Source organism: Somniosus microcephalus, chromosome 7 (assembly GCF_052327205.1).
Source record: "Somniosus microcephalus isolate GS21.2 chromosome 7, FLI_Smic_1.0, whole genome shotgun sequence".
NCBI classification, from domain to species: domain Eukaryota; kingdom Metazoa; phylum Chordata; class Chondrichthyes; order Squaliformes; family Somniosidae; genus Somniosus; species Somniosus microcephalus.
In genome coordinates, this window is record NC_140993.1 from 249,648,487 (window position 1) to 249,665,726 (window position 17,240).

Sequence of the window (17,240 nt, forward strand, 5' to 3'; positions counted from 1 at the left end):
CTGCACATTTTTGCTGTATGTATTTCTGAATGTATTTGGGCACAAATCCCTCTTTTTCCTTTAAGCTTAACAACTGATTTAATGTAGTGTTGTTTATGAGTGGTCTGGATAATGGTTATAATAGTTAGCTGCTGAGATAGAGCAATTAACCAGAACTGTCCCTTTAAAGACACTATTCAGATACTCTCTGTGGGGAACTGCTCTAATTAGAAAGAGGAAATTACAGAGTATTTACAGCACAGAAACAGGCCACTGCGCCCAACTGGTCTGTGCCGGTGTTTATGCTCGACACGAGCCTCCTCCCACCCTCTTCATCTCACCCTATCAGCATATCCTTCTATTGCTTTCTCCCTCATGTGTTTATCTTGCTTCCCCTTAAATGCATCAATATTATTTGCCTCAACTATTCCTTGTGGTAGCGAGTTCCACATTCTAACCACTCTCTGGGTAAAGAAGTTTCTCCTAAATTCCCTATTGGATTTATTAGTGACTATCTTATGTTTATGGCTCCTAGTTCTGGTCTCCCCCGCAATTGGAAACATCTTCTCTATGTCTACCCTAGCAAACCTTTTCATTATCTTAAAAGCCTCTATCAAGTCACTCCTCAGTCTTCTCTTTTCTAGAGAAAAGAGCCCCAGCTAGTTCAATCTTTTCTGATAGGTATAACCTCTCAGTTCTGGTATCATCCTAGTAAATCTTTTTGCACCTTCTCCAGTGTCTCTATATCCTTTTAATAATATGGAGGCCAGAACTGTTCACAGTTCTCCATGTGTGGTCTAACCAAAGTTCTATACAAGTTTAACATAACATCTCTGCGTGGGTTTCCTCCGGGTGCTCCGGTTTCCTCCCACAGTCCAAAGATGTGCGAGTTAGGTTGATTGGCTATGATAAATTGACCCTTAGTGTTAGGGGGATTAAATACGTGGGGTTACGGGGATAGGGTGGGATATGTGTCAGTGTAGGGGTTACGGGGATCGGGTGGGATATGTGTCGGTGCAGGCTCGATGGGCCGAAATGGCCTCTATCTGCACTGTGGTGATTCTGTGATTCTGTGAACATCTCTGCTTTTCAATTCTATCCCTCCAGAAATGAACCCCAACTCTTTGTTTGCTTTTTTTTTATGGCCTTATTAACCTGCATCGCTACTTTTAGTGATCTGTGTATCTGTATCCCAGATCCCTTTGCTCCTCTACTCTATTTAGGCTCTTAGGGCTGGATTTTGTCAATGGGGACGTGATGGAGGCGGGACTCCCACTTTTTGGGTTGTAGTCCCGCCTCCATCGATTTGTGGCCAACCCACGTGATTTTCCCTTGATTGACCTTGTTGAGCCCACCCAGCGGGCTCAGCAAACCAATTAAGGGACACCCGGTTACAGGTGACATCAGGGATTAACATTTCATCTGTCAAGAGCGTTTGACAGATGAAATATCAGCATTTGACAGCTCTGTGAAGTTGTCAAACACTGACAATCTGACTTCTAACTTGAGTCCTTCTCCACAGACTCAGTTAGAAATCTCTCCAGAACAGAAAGCAGAATGCTGCAACTTTTGACAGCTCGCGGCCATTCTGCTTTCTGTGCCGGTGAGATGAGGGACTCCTGAGACCTGAAGGAAGGAAGCCTGCATTAGTAAAGGTAAGTAAAACTTATTTAAACACTTTACACACACCAAACACACTTACCTCTGCACTCATGCACCCATCACTCATCTGAACACCGGACATCTTGAACCCTCCAAGCCCTTAAGCCCGCCGGACCGCCTCACTAACTTGGCATGGTTTGAAGCCGTAGGGCAGCCCACACTTCAGGGCTAAAAATAGGGATTAGGCCAAAAACTGCCTGTTAACTACCTGTTAACAGGCAGTTAATTGGCACTAATCCCCTTCCCGCCTCGGGGAGGCAGCTCCCAGCACAGGTCGGGTACCCGCCTCCTGGGAAACGGGCATGGAGGCGGGTTGGGGGCGGGAAGGGTTCATGCCCCCCGATTCTGCAATTTTCCCCCCCACTCCCGCCTCCAAACCCGCCTCCACGGGGCTTGGAAATTCGAACCCTTGTTATCCAAGCAGTATGTGGCCTCCTTATTCTTGTGACCAAAATACACCACCTCGCACTTATTTATATTGAAGCTTATATTTGTACTACTACTTGCCTCTCACTTTATTAAACTCGCTTCAGATGCAAATAATTTCATTCTTCCTTCCTCAAAACCACTTGTTCTCGGTTATTTACATTATAAAAAAAATATACTTTTGCACAATCTTCCATGATGTATTTTCCGTATTTACTTAAGACGAGCAAGCTTGTGTTCATATAGTGCCATTCACGACCTCAGGACGGTCCCTAAGTGCTTTGCAGCCAATTAAGTACTTTTGAAGTGTAGTCACTGTTGTAATGTTGGGAAATGCAGCAGCCAATTTGCACACAGTAAGGTCCCACAAACAGCAATGAGATAAATGACCAGATAATGTTTTTAAGGATATTGGTTGAAAGACAAATATTGGCTAGGACACCAGGGAAGCTCCCTTGCTCTTCTCTGTATAGTGCCATGGGATCTTTTACGTCCACCTGAAAGGGTAGCCGGGACCGCGGTTTAACGTCTCATCCAAAAGGTGGTACCTCCAGCAATACAGCACTCCCTCAATACTGCACTGGGAGTGTCAGCCTGGATTATGTGCTCACGTCTCGAGTGGGGCTTGAACTAACAGCAGATGCAAGTATTCTACCACTGAACCGTGGCTAACACCTAGAAATAGGCACATCCTGATTGCTGAGAAAAGTTTTTGCAAATTGGAAGCTGCTTATAAAAGCTCGGCTTCTGCTCTTGGGAAGAGACCAGGTGTTAAGGTAGAAAAAGCATAAGAAAGTGAATCGCTTTTTTTATAATCCACATCTGACATACTGAAAGGGTGGCAACTGAAACTTGAAAGACGTGTACTGGATGAAAGTATTTTTTAAATCTCCATTTTCTTGCTCAAGTCTAATCAGGCCTTGTACCAAATACACAGCTCAGGTTACAAGCAGCTGATTTGCTCTGGGTTTCACCTGAGAAACAGTGACACACCCGTTGACTTTTCTTCTCTGCAGGAGAAGATATCTGATCTTTTCTCAGCCCCTCCCTGTGCAGGTGTGGTTCAGACTGGAAACTCAGTCAAATGAGATAATCAAACCTGCGTGCCTCAGCATTGGAGTATTCATGTTCGAGTGCTCAGTTGCTATTCTGCCAACTATGAGTCACTCTAAGGTAAAGAGGGAAGACGCAACATTACCCCTTAATGAGATTCTGGTTAAATAAGCTGGGCCTTATACTTCTTGCTGATAGGTAATTAGGTAGATATATTACCTGGCATGGTACTTGGCCATGCAGACCGGGCAAGTTCCAGGTTTAATTCTTGGTCCGTGCTGAGCTCGCTGATCTTTGCTGGGCACTGCAATTGGACTCAGTGATTTAGATGTGGGAAACAAGAATTTTGGCTTGGATTCACACTACTCAATGACCTCTACTGAGAAATATATGTTTGGATATCATGTGGGAACTATAGCAAGCGTGGCTGTAATTCCCTCCAGCATATTTGAATATATTCAGAGTCCAGGCTCATATGTAAAGAGTAGCCTCTTGGGTGTGATACCCGAGGGCCTATTGAGCTTCACCCATTATGAGTCACTGCCTTCCGAAGGAGGGGCAAATGAGAAAAAGTTATCTTTATATTAAGTTGGAAACAAGAGAATATTATATATATATAATGCAATCAGGTGGTTTCCATTTATTTTAGTAGAGGTTGCTTAAAATGAAATGCTTTGTAGTGTAGCCTCAGTGAATCGAACTCCTGTTCACCAGAATAAACAGGGAAATTATACTGCTTTCAGGTGCCTATTACCAGGGAGTGGCTGAGGATGTCTGAACTACTGCACGGGTTGTTAGTGTTGAAGATAGAGCGGTGTATATTTCAGCCAAAACTGACGGTTGTTGTTCAGATTTTTTCTAATTAAATCAGCTACTTTTTTTTTAAAAAGGTCATCAATAAACTATGTTAATAGTCTGACCTAGTCTTAAGCCCCTTATCTTGCTTTATTTATCTTAGTGAGGTAACCACAGTACCAGACACACTTGGAATGTGTCTAATCTGTCAAACAATCACTGCAGAAAGCACAACAGTTGTTTTTCAGAAGTATTTGAAACTAGAGTAAATCTGGAGATAGATCCGAGGATTTTTTTTAGCATGGAAGAGAGTAGACGGAACACATCTGTCTGATCTGCAGAATACAAGTCAAAATGATTATTTTAGTACCCCTTTTATGCTACATTATTTGGACTCTGAGGGCACATTAGAATCATAGAAAGTTACAGCACAGAAGGAGGCCATTCAGCCCGTTGTGCCTGAGCTGGCTCTTTGAAAGAGCAATCGTGCTCAGTCCCACATCCCTGCTTTTTGTCCGTAACCCTGTAAGTTTCTCATCCTCATGTACAGCTCCCTTTTAAAATTATTTATGGAATCAGCTTCCATCATCTTTTCAGGTAGAGCGTTCCAGATTCCAGCAACTCTCTGATTGAAATAATTTCGCCTCCTCTCCCCTCTAGATCTTTTGCTGATGATTTTAAATCTATGACCTCTGGTTATTGACCCACTCGCCAGAGGGAAGAGTTTTTCTCTAGTCTATCAAAACTTCTCATCATCTTGAAAACCTCGATTAGGTCACCTCTTAACCTTCTCTGTTCCAAGAACAGTCCTAACTTTTCCAACCTCTTCTCATAACTCAAGGGCAGGATTTTCATTGGGCCGTGGAGACGGGATTGGAGGCGTGTGGGGGGTTAAAATCCCGAAATCGGGGGGCACGAACCCATCCCGCCCCCAACCCGCCTCCATGCCAGTTTCAAAGGAGGCGGGTACCCGCCCCGCACTGGGACCCACCTCCCCGAGGCGGGAAGGGGATTAGTGCCAATTAACTGCCTGTTAACAGGTAGTTAACAGGCAGTTTTTAGCCTAATCCCTATTTTCATTGGTGAAATGTGGGATTCCTGACGGCTCCAAACCACACCAAGTTAGCAAGGCAGGCCGTCGGGCTGAAGGGCTTGGAGGGGTCGAGATGTCCGGTGTTCAGGTGAGTGATGGGTGCATGAGTGCAGAGGTAGGTGTGTTTGGTGTTTGTAAAGTGTTTAAAGTGTTTAATGAAGTTTTATTTACAGCCTTCCTTCCTTCAGGTCTCGGGAGTCCCTCATCTCACTGGCACAGAAAGCAGAATGGCCACGATCTGTCAAAAATTGCAGCATTCAGCTTTCTGTTCCGGAGAGATCTCTAAATCATCTTGAGAGGAAGGAATTAACTTGGAGTACAGATTGTCAGTGTTTGACAGCTTCAAACAGCTGTGAAACGCTGATATTTCATCTGTCAAAAGGTCTTGACAGATGAAATATCAATCTGTGATGTCACCTGTTGCCTGGTGGCCCTTAATTGGCCTGCTGAGCCCGCTGGGTGGGCTCAACAAGGTCAATCAAGTCAAAATCGCGTGGGTTGGCCACAACTCGATGGAGGCGGGACTACAACCCCGAAAGTTGTAGTCCCGCCTCCTCGATGAAAATCCAGCCCCAAGTCTCTCATCCCTGGTAACATCCTGGTAAAGCTTCTCTGTACCCTTTCTAAGGTCTTTATATCTTTCCTGAAGTGTGATGCCCAGAATTACCCACAATACTCCAGCTGAGGTGTTAGCTGGTCAAACATTACAAACCAACAAATTACAAATTCTAACAAGAACACGATCAAAAAGGAAACATTTAACAATCATTTTTTTGTAGTTTTGTTTTAGAGATATAAACTGTACACTTATTTACACATTGGTGCAACGTTAGCTGTACAGTATTTAAAAGATTACACTAAAACAAAAGCAAAATACTGCAGATGCTGGAAATCTGAAATAAAACCTGGACCCATCTTTTATTTCTTTACTTGTCCCATTACCACCCCCTTGTGCCTTGCCCCATCATTTAACCACTCCTGCTTTCTACCTTATCACAGACCTTTCCTTTTGTTCGTTCCTCCCCACCCTCCCCCACCCCCATTTCCCTGCCTCTGCACTTGCTTAAAATCTGTTACATCTCTAACTTCTTCCAGTTCTGATGAAAGGTCATTGACCTGAAACGTTAACTCTGTTTCTAGCTCCACAGATGTTGCCTGACCTGCTGAGTATTGCCAGCATTTTCTGTTTTTATTTAAAAGATAACACATTGATAATATAATTGTACATATTTGTTCAGTAGCTTTACATGCTTCAGAATCAGGGCCGCCATGTGTGGAGTAAGTGGGCCCAGTCTAAGGGCACGATCGTGCCAGCCCTGGGGAGGCGGGTTTGGAGGCAGGACTGCCGGGAAAATGTCAGAATTTGGGGGCGGATGCCCAACCTGCCCCAAACCCGCCTCCATGCCATCTTGCCAGGAGGCGGGTAGCCGTCCCGCGCTGGGTCCCGTCTCCTTGGAGGCGGGAAGGGATTAAAGCCTATTAACTGCCTGTTAACAGGTAGTTAACAGGCAGAAAATAGGATTATCCCCTTTTTGCCCTCACAAGTGCGGGCTTCCCGAAGGCTCTGAAACCCGCCAGGCCAGCGAGGTGAGTACTGGGTCTGCGGGGGTCGGGGGTGCAAAAGTGTGCTGTGAAGGTGAGTGATGGGTGCAAGTGTGGAGAGGTGAGTATCTGAGGTAAGTGCAAAGTGTTAGAAAAAGTGTACTTACCTTTGTTTCTTCCTGCAGGCTTCAGTCGGTATGTATGCGGAGAGTCTCGGACCTCCGTGTTGGAGATGACAGATGGCCGTTGCATTTTCCAATGCAACAACCATCTCATTTCTGCAAAAGAAAGATGTTTGATGAGGTCTTGAATTCAAGACCTCATCGAACTACAGAGAATATCACTGTTTGACAACTTCACAGAGCTTAACAAGGTCAATCAAGGGAAACTAGCGTGGGTTGGCCAGGAGTTGTTGGAAGCAGGACTGAAACCCGACAAGTGGGAGTCCCGCCTCCAAAAGCTCCCCATTGAGAAAATCACCCCCTAAGTTCTTTTTCAGTTCTGAGCAGAGGTTGAGCATCACATGCTCTGTGTCCCACATTCAAATGCTTGTGCTGGGAGGGTTAGGGATTCACCTTCGGAAGGGGAGAGGGAAATGCATCTTCTTGGCACTGGAGTGAGAGTTGTGCTAGTTTATGCATTTCAGGCCATCCTTATACCTCTGGGGATAGGTCCATCGGAAGGATTGGTCTGAGGGATTATCAATGTTGGCCATGGGTTTTGTTGCATCTGGGGTCACTGCCAAGAATGGTTGGATCTGGGACAGGACAAGGAGACATGTAGGAACATGACAGTCTGGCTGCATTCTGTCTAGCATTCATCTAATAGGGAGAGGCAGTATCTGTGAAGTTTATGTGGGTGTGGTACATTTACTGCATGAAATTGAGTTCACTCTTAAATATTTTACTACAAGTGGTGTTTGCCAGAATTTGATCCTAATATTTCCTCCTGTTATTTGGTGGTCTAGGTCTCAATCACAGACTATTTTTAGACTTTTTATGGAGTTTGTTGATGTAGAGGTAAACACAGTGCAGCTCAGAAACTGTTGCATAATTGGTGGTATGAATGAGGTTAAATTGTCTCATCATTACCTGCAAATTAATGCTAACAATTAATTTTTTTCCTAATTCAATACAGTAAATTGTTTAAACCAACCCATGGATGTTGTAGGTTGTGTCTCTTTGTGTTAGCAGACCTGAATAAATCAAAACTCTTCTGGCAAAATTGGAGCTTTATCGTAGTCAAAACTGAGCAATTGTTTCTGGCAACCTTGTTCCTCTGTATTGAAACCTTCAAATTGTACAACCTGAGAGTGGAAATGATCACAATTAAGACTAATAGGCCTAGAAATTCGTTTGCCCCCAAAAACAGACACTGGGATTGCGATGCGCTAGCAAACCGTGCCTGTTCGGAGGACTGCAGGCAACACGTGAACTTTGTGCTGCCTGCTCATTTCCATGATTGTGCCGTTCAGCCCAGCGCTGAACGCAATGCTGAGTGGCTGAACGCTCAGCAGGGGGCCCAAGTTCGTGTGAGGCTAACCAATTAAAGCTAGCCTGCACTATTTAAAGGCAGTCTGCACCTCTTAAAGGAGAGCTGCATTCTGCCTGTTGCAGATCATTGAACTGGCTGAGGAAGACTGTGGAAAGGAATTATTAATGATGACACAACAGGGAAGAGAGTGTGCACCAAGGTTCTTCGATGCAGCATTGCAGGCCTTGGTGCAGGAGGTCAATAGGAGGAGAGAGGTGCTCTTTCCACAGGTGGCCAGGAGGCCCACCAGGCAATACAACAAAGTACAGTGGGAGCAGATAGCCACTGTGGTGAATGCCAGCAGTTTAGCCCCGAGAACCTGGACACAGTGCAAGAAGAAATTTAATGACTTCACAGAGTGGTCAAGGTCCATGAATTCATCTTCAAATGCCATATCCCACAAACTGCAACACTAGCCTCACACACTGCTCAATTCACCACACCCCAATCACTCACCTACCAACAATCTCTATCAATCACGCCTCATACCTCACATTCGCATGCTCCATTTCACCCTCACACACTTACCGCTGCTGCAAGTCTCACACCCACATCTCACAGCTTACACATACTGTCAGCTAGTCAACCATGACAGGCACATCGCCCAAAAACATTGCACCACACTCACTGACATACTTCCCTTTCTCTTGCAGGAAAAGATGATGCATAATCAGCACCAGCGGAACCTAACTGGCATGGGACAGGCTTGCCCCCTTACCCCCATGGAGGAGACGGTGCTGGCCATTCTTGGGAGGAGCATAGCTGAGCCTGTGGCCAGCGGCAGGGCTGAAAGTGTATATGATGCCTGACATGACTCAGTCATTCATGAAAGAAAGACTTATGAAATAATACTGAGCGGCCTGCGGGTGGCGCTGTCCAGGGGGAGTATAAATACTCGGGCATGGGTCCAGCTTGCGCAGGACATTCTTAACAGGAACCAGTGAAGGACACAACTAGACCTCCATGTTGTAAAACAGTTGATTAAAGCTTTGTTTAACGTTTAGACCAAGTGCCGAGTAGTTTTCTTACGTCAATGCTGGTATCCTCATACGTTATCCTTTTTCTCGCATCCCACTTCCCTCTCATTCCACAATCTTTTCTGATTTACAAGCTGCACATGGTCTAAGCATGCACCACTTGCTTCCCCCCCTCCCCTCACCACGACCCTACCCTTGTGCCTTTCTCATTTCAGAGTCCCAAGAAATCCAACCTGCCCAGTCAGTGCTTGAAGAAGAGGTAGAGGAGGGTGATGAAGAAGAAACAACACCGTCACTTGAAGTGGCAGTCACAGCCAACAGCTCAGATCCTGACACTGCGCGTAGTTTAGAGGGTAGCTTAGAGGTGGGATCTGCACGTGGTGAGTCACCGGGTACGAGTGGGTTGTAGTCAATCAAGATAAATCCAGAAAATTACTTCAAACTAAATTGAGTAGGACAATTGGACATAGATTCAATCTAGTAAAAGGCAAACTTAGGACTGCTATCAGGACATTCTTCTGCATACAAACAGGGATCAGTACATGGAATGGACATTCTGATAGGTGGAGGCAAAATCCCTGGAAATATTTAAGAAACAATTGGATGCCACAGTGGGGGAACTGTCAGGTTTTTCTGCATTGATGAGCTGATATTGTCCAAATGGCCTGCCTTATTGTGTGACTAGGAATGTTGGGATAAGAAATTGACTCTCCTGAATCCCAGCTGCTTTATTCATTGACCTGGGTTTTCCGATCCAGTGGGAATCACTTGTCTCTCTGTGCTCTGTCACCAGCAGATATCTCAGGGGCATTTTAATTTTTCTGACGGGTTCCCAGCAGTATTTCCGGTCCCACCAGGTCTCCAACCTCAGCTGGAGGGGGTGGATAATCACTGCAGCACCAGAAAAAGAAAATAGTTACATTTTTATTTATATTGCCTGCTTTGCAGCCCTTGATCTTTAAACTCCCCTCTATTGCCTTAGCACACTGAACACCAGGAACTCAATGGGCTGGATTTAAATGGGGAAGGTGGTTTGGGGGCTGGGTGTGGGGTGGGGCGGGGGGGGCTCTGAGGCGGCAGGCCCTGCCGACTTTAATGGCAGGGCCTGATTTACATCCGAGGCCTCTGTTTCCCGCCCGCAGCCAGCCAGATTGCGAGACTGTCTGTGTTGTGTCTGTGTATAATAAGACACAGACTGCGGAGAACGGTACAACAGGTGTTTACTCAACGTGGCTCACAGTGGAACTGATCTGTACAGATTACTACTCAGGGCTATATACAGGTGTGGTCACTGCCGGTACTACAGTATACATGAGCTGTAAAAGATAGTTCCCCACTTAAAGGTATATACATTACAATTCCTCCCCTTTTAGATTAACAGTACCATAACACTCATTTAACAATTAAATATCAAACTGATTACAATTAACACTTTTAACATGCAACATTAGCTGAAAATAGTCTATTTATATATTCAGTCTTTGGGGAGGCTTCCTGATCCTTTCTGGATAGCGCCTTTCCCGAGTGTCTTGCTCTTGGTGCGGAGGCGATTCTGGCCCCCTGTCGTCGGTTGGTTCATCAGCTTCCGATGCTACTGTTTCTGGGGTAGATGCGACCTGTACGTCGGGTTCATCACCAGGTACATATGGGCGAGGCATGGGGTTGACTTGTTCCTGTGACTCTAGGATCTGGTCGGCATGGCGTCTCACGATGCTCTCCCCAATGTCCACTGTGTACATTAGTGGGCCCTGCCGTGTGCATATCGTTCCTGGCTGCCATTTTTCTGTTCGGTAGTCGCGGGCCAAGACTGGTTGCCCTACATTGAAGCTCCTTGTTGGCTTCTCATGGATGTGCTGGAATTGCTTACTCTCAACATCTCTTCGTACGTTTGGTCTGAGCAAATCCAGGCGACATCTTAACCTTCGGTTAAAGAACATCATGGCTGGGGCCTGGTTGGTGACTGCATGTGTCGCATTCCGGTAGGCGAACAGGAAACTGTCCACCTTGTGCTGCAGCGGAATGTTTTCATTGTACATAGCCTTTATTGCCTTCTTAAAGGTTTGTACGAACCTCTCAGCCAATCCATTTGTGGCTGGATGATACGGGGCGGATGTGTAATGCCTTACCCCATTCTTTTTCAAGAACCTCCGGAACTCTTCGGACACAAACTGTGGTCTGTTGTCGGAGCAAATCTGTTCTGGCAAGCCATTCCTGGCAAAAATGGTCTGTAGGACTGCAATAGTTTTCTCCGTGGTGGTGGAGGACATTTTGATGACCTCAGGCCATTTCGAGTGCGCATCCACAGCTATTAAAAACATTGAGTCCATGAATGGACCAGCAAAATCAATATGCACCCATTGCCATGGAGATGAGGGCCACTCCCATGGGTGTAGAGGGGCCTGTGGTGGTGCATTTTGGACTTTCTGGCATCCTGAGCAACTCTTGGTCAGGTCCTCGATTTGTTTATCGATTCCCGGCCACCACACATAAGCCCTGGCTAGGCTTTTCATTTTTACCCCTCCCAGATGACCCTCATGAAGCTCATTGAGCACTCTATCCCTTAACTTGGGTGGAATTACCACTCGGGATCCACACATCAAGGTCCCCCGGCACAGTGACAGCTGTTCTCTCGTTGTCGAGAATGCTGGCAACAGTGAGTCGCCATGTGCTGGCCATCCCTTCACCGTCAAATCATATACCCGAGACAGTGTCGGGTCATTTCGGGTTTCCTTTTCGATACAAGCGTTAGTTACCGGTAGGTATTCAACTATAATCGAATGGAATATTTCGACAGGATCCACTGCTGGTGCTTCCTCATCAGTAGGCAGTGGCAGGCGTGATAGCCCATCAGCATTTCCATGCTGTTTCGTGCCCTTATATTCAATCTCATAGTGGTGCGCCCCTAGAAAAAGTGACCATCTTTGTAGTCGTTGCGCAGTCATCACCGGAACGCCCTTCTTCGGATTAAAAATGGAGACAAGAGGCTGGTGATCCGTCAGCAAGGTGAATTTCTGCCCGTGCAGATAGTGATTGAACATTTTCACTCCCCACACTAGGCTGAGGGCCTCCCTGTCAATCTGGGCGTAGTTACGCTCGGCTGAGGTTAGTGATCGTGACGCAAAGGCTATTGGCCTCTCTGAGCCGTCCAAGAATTTGTGCGACAGCACCGCTCCAATGCCGTAGGGTGACGCATCACATGCCAACCGAATTGGTAATGCTGGGTTGTAATGGGCCAATACCTCTTTCGATGTGATTAATGTTTTGCTCTTCTGGAAAGCTCGTCTACATTCGTCACTCCACTTCCATGGCACCGCAGTTTGCAGTAGGGTGTTCAGTGGGTGTAGTATTGTAGACAAATTTGGCAAGAACTTATGGTAGTAGTTTACCAGCCCGAGGAACGACTTCAGTTGTGACACATTTTCCGGTGCTGGAGCCTTGACTACTGCCTCAATCTTCTCTGGGGACTTATGTAACCCCTCTTTATCGATAACGTGGCCACAATACGAGATCTGTTTTCTAAAAAACTCGCATTTGGGGCGGTTAGCTCGGAGCCCATATTCCTGCAATCTAGTGAGCACCTGCTCCAGGTTGGCAAGGTGATCACTGTCATTTTCGCCCGTGACCAGGATATCGTCCAAATAACACTGGGTCCCTGGGATCCCTTGCAGGACTTGTTCCATTGCCCTCTGCCAAATAGCCGGAGCTGACGCTACCCCGAATACCAGCCGGTTGTATTGGTAGAGACCTTTATGGGTGTTGATTGTGAGGTATTTTTCTGATGCTTCTTCTACCTCCATTTGCAGATACGCCTGGGCCAGATCAATCTTAGTGAAGCGTTTCCCTCCAGATAGCGAGGCGAAAATATCTTCAATCCGCGGAAGTGGATATTGTACGGTGTGAAGGACCGGGTTCACTGTTACCTTAAAGTCCCCACAGATGCGAACCTTCCTTGGTTCCCCAGGCGTGCTGCTCAATGACTTTTTCATCACAGGGACGATGGGTGTAGCCCACTCGCTCCAGTCTACCTTGGACAGTACACCTGAATGTTCCAGACTCTCCAGCTCTGCTTCGACGGCTGGGCGGATCGCATAAGGTACCGGTCTGGCCTTAAAAATTTTTGGGCTTGCGTTTTCTTCAATTTTAATCGTCGCTGTCATGCCTTTTAGTGTTCCAAGTCCTTGCTGGAACACTTCTTTCACGTCAGTTAGGATCTTTGACAGTCGCCCAGGTGTGACGTCGTCATCCTTTTTGTCAGCCACAGTCAGTGCCTGTATGGAATGCCAATCCAGTTGTATTTTCTGGATCCATTCACGTCCCAGTAATGGCGGTCCTCCATCTTGTAATACATACAAGTCTAGTTTTGGTGTTTCCTTACCGTTATATATAACGGTCACCCTTATTTTTCCTTTGGGGTAGACTTTTTGCTCCGTGTATGTCTTCAAAATAATTTTTGTGTCTCTCAAGGGTATGTGTGAGAATAGCCGCTCGTAGTCCCGTTGGTTTATGACTGTTAGGGCTGATCCTGTGTCCAATTCCACCCTTACCTGGACTCCTGCTATCTTGAGAGTGACCCAAATGGTTCGGTGATCCTCCGTTGTGATCACATTATGTAGTTTCAGACAACTCAGTTCCCTGCTTTTGGAGTCGTTATCACTCTTTTGTTCGTCTGAACTATTCTCCGTCATCTTATGTACCTTCTTGTACTTTTCTTTGGTAGGTTTCTTATTGCTGGTTTTCTTTCCCGACCTGCAGACTCGTGCTATGTGTCCTACTTTTCCACACTGTCTGCACACTTTGTCTTTGAACCAGCAATCATTCTGGTCGTGTGTTGTTCTGCCGCAGCGATCGCACTTCTCTGTTCCATATGACATTTCGTTTGTGCCATATTCTTGCGGTCTCTGTTGTATCTCTGCAGCGCCCCGTGCTGCTGCTTCATATGATACCGCAATGCTGAAAGCCTTTTCCAGCGTAAGGTCCTTTTCAGATAAAAGCCGTTTCTGGGTTCCTTCACTTTGAAGCCCACACACAAACTTGTTCCTTAAGGTATCTGCCAGTCCCGCTCCAAACTGGCAGTGTTTCGATAGTTTGCGCAGTTCTGTTAAATAATCAGCATTGCTTTCATCCTTATGCTGGTTCCGTTTGTGAAACTTGAATCTTTCTGCTATCAGCAGCGGTGTGGGGTTTAAATGTTCCTTTAGTATCGTTACTATGTCTTCAAAACTCTTTTCCATTGGCTTCGTTGGAGTTACTAGATTTCGTAATAACCCATACGTCTTTGCACCCATTAAATTTAACAATACCGACGCTTTCTTGTCACCTGACACCTCATTTGCCTTGCAGTACACCTCTATTCGTTCGACATATGTAGTCCAATCTTCGACTTCATTGTCAAATGCGGTGATACTGCCACTCTTCGGCATTTTGGGTGTGGTTTAAAATGGCGTCTCCCAATGGCTTAAAATGGTGTCTCCCGCGCTTTCCTTCCTCCCCCGCTGCTGCCAACGCTGCTCCCGGCGGTTCTCGTGGCAATGGCGGTGCCCTGTAAGTTTCTGCGCATCTCTCTCTCCCTCTCTCCGACGCTGCTCGGCCCCTGAACACCGGCTGTGCCCTGTGCGCTCTGCCCTCTCTCTCTCTCCCCCGTCGACGCTGCTCGGCCCTTTGCTGTGCCGCTCGGTCGGGCTCTAGCCCGCTGCTGTCCAGGAAGGGTCTGCGCACTACCTGTTGCCAGCCCGTTTCGCTGGACCACCTCGACTGGAAAGCCAAGCCTGGCTCTCGACAGCCTCCCCCGCAATTCTCGAGTCTCTGCTGGATGACTGGGCGGTTGCCCGTGGTCGATGCCCGAGTCTCTGGCCTTGACCTCCAATCCACTGATCTCCAGGAACGAATCCCCGGGAGGTGATGCAAAGTTGCAGGTAGGTTCGAACTTGCCTCGTCGTCAATGTTGTGTCCGTGTATAATAAGACACAGACTGCGGAGAACGGTGCAACAGGTGTTTACTCAACGTGGCTCACAGTGGAACTGATCTGAACAGATTACTACTCGGGGCTATATACAGGTGTGGTCACTGCCGGTACTACAGTATACATGAGCTGTAAAAGATAGTTCCCTAATTAAAGGTATATACATTACAGTGGGTAGGCCTGCGACACTAAGAGGAGGGAGTGAGGGATCGCATAGGGGCCGGGCCGTTAAGAGGATCGGGGTGGGTTGGGGGTTGGGGTTAGGCAGAAGATCGAGGGAGAGAGAGAGGATTGGGGCCGGATGACTGGGGTGGATGAAGGGATGATTGGTGTGGGTGAAGGAAAGATCGCCAGCCTCCGGATGATCGGGGGCGGGGTGGTGGTGGGGGCGCGGTGAAGGGAAGATTGTGGCTGGCCACTCGAGGATTTGGGGGTGGGGGGGTTCAGCGGTGAAGGGAAGATCATGGCCAGCCACTTGAGGATCGATTGGGGGAGGAGAGAAGATCAGGGCCAGCCTCAGCATCATCGGTGGGGGGGTGAGAGGAGGGTTGCGGAAAGGCGATCAGAGGCCTCGTGAGGGGGTCTCCGATCACAAGGGGTGGGTTTGGCAGGGACCCTGGATCCAGGAGGTAGGTATAAAGGCACTTACATCTTGGATGTAGCAGTCCTCGCCTTGCTGTAACTGCCAGGTTTTATGACGTGTGTAAAACCCGATCAGCTACAGTTAAAAACAAAATGGAGGTTAAAGAAGAGGCTTCCAGCCTCATTAAAATATTTAAATTGACAGCCCACCTTCTGGCAGCAGGCTGGCTGCCTGCCCCATCCCTCCTTCCATCCCGCCTCTGTTAAAACCGGAAGTGGGCTGGTTCAGGTCGGGATTCCGATTTTGAACAATTGAACTAACCCACGCTCCAAACCTACCCATTTTTTTCGGTTAAAATTCCCCCCAATGTGTTCCTGACTCCCAGTATTACTAAAGCATCAATGATAATAGCAACATCGATTGGCATATCCCTCACCTACCCAACAATAGGCAGGCATAATCCGCGTCCGCCATCACTTCCAGTGGAGCAAGCCTTTGGCTTAGTGGTTCAAACCCTGGTGAGTAGAGACCAGAGCTCCAGCTCTGAATGTTGTGCTAATAAACCAGTGGGATACTCACGTCAGGTGGGTGTGGGTGGTCCTTGAGTGGTTATCCGCTTTGGCAGGAAATATAAAAATGCTAATTATTATTTAAATGGAGAGAGATTACAAAATGCTACAGTTCAGAGGGACCTGGGGGTCCTTGTGCATGAAACACAAAAAGTTAGCATCCGGTACAGCAAGTAATCAAAAAGGCAAATGGAATGTTGGCCTTTATTGCAAGGGGGTTGGAGTATAAAAGCAGGGAAGTCCTGCTACAACTGTACAGGGTATTGGTGAGACCACATCTTGAGTACTGCGTACAGTTTTGGTCTCCTTATTTAAGGAAGGATATACTTGCATTGGAGGCAGTTCAGAGACGATTTGCTAGGTTAATTCCAGAGATGAGGGGGTTGAATTATGTGAAAGGTTGAGCAGGTTGGGCTGATACTCATTGGAATTTAGAAGAATGAGAGGTGATCTTATTGAAACATATAAGATTCTGAAGGGGCTTGACAAGGTAGATGCAGAGAGGATGTTTCCCTTCGTGGGGAAATCTAGAACTTGGAGGCATAGTTTCCATGGATTTGAGGGTAGCTAATGTTACCCCACTATTCAAGAAAGGTGGTAGAGAGAAAACGGGGAATTATAGGCCGGTAAGCCTGACATCGGTAGTGGGGAAAAGATGTAATAGCAGAGCACTTGGAAAACAGTGACAGGATCGGACAAAGTCAATATGGATTTACAAAAGGTAAATCATGCTTGACTAATCCACTGGAATTTTTTGAGGATGTAACTGGTAGACTAGATAAGGGAGAACCAGTGGATGTGATGTATTTGGACTTTCAGAAGGCTTTTGATAAGGTCCCGCAAAAGAGATTAGTGTGTAAAGTTAAAGCACATGGGATTGGGGGCAAGGTACTGACTTGGATAGAGAATTGGTTGGCAGGCAGGAAGCAAAGTGTTGCAATAAACGAGTCTTTTTCTGAGTGGCAGGCAGTGACTAGTGGGGTACCGCAGGGATTGGTGCTAGGACCCCAGCTACTCACAATATATATTAATGATCTAGACGAGGGAACTAGATGTAATATCTCCAAG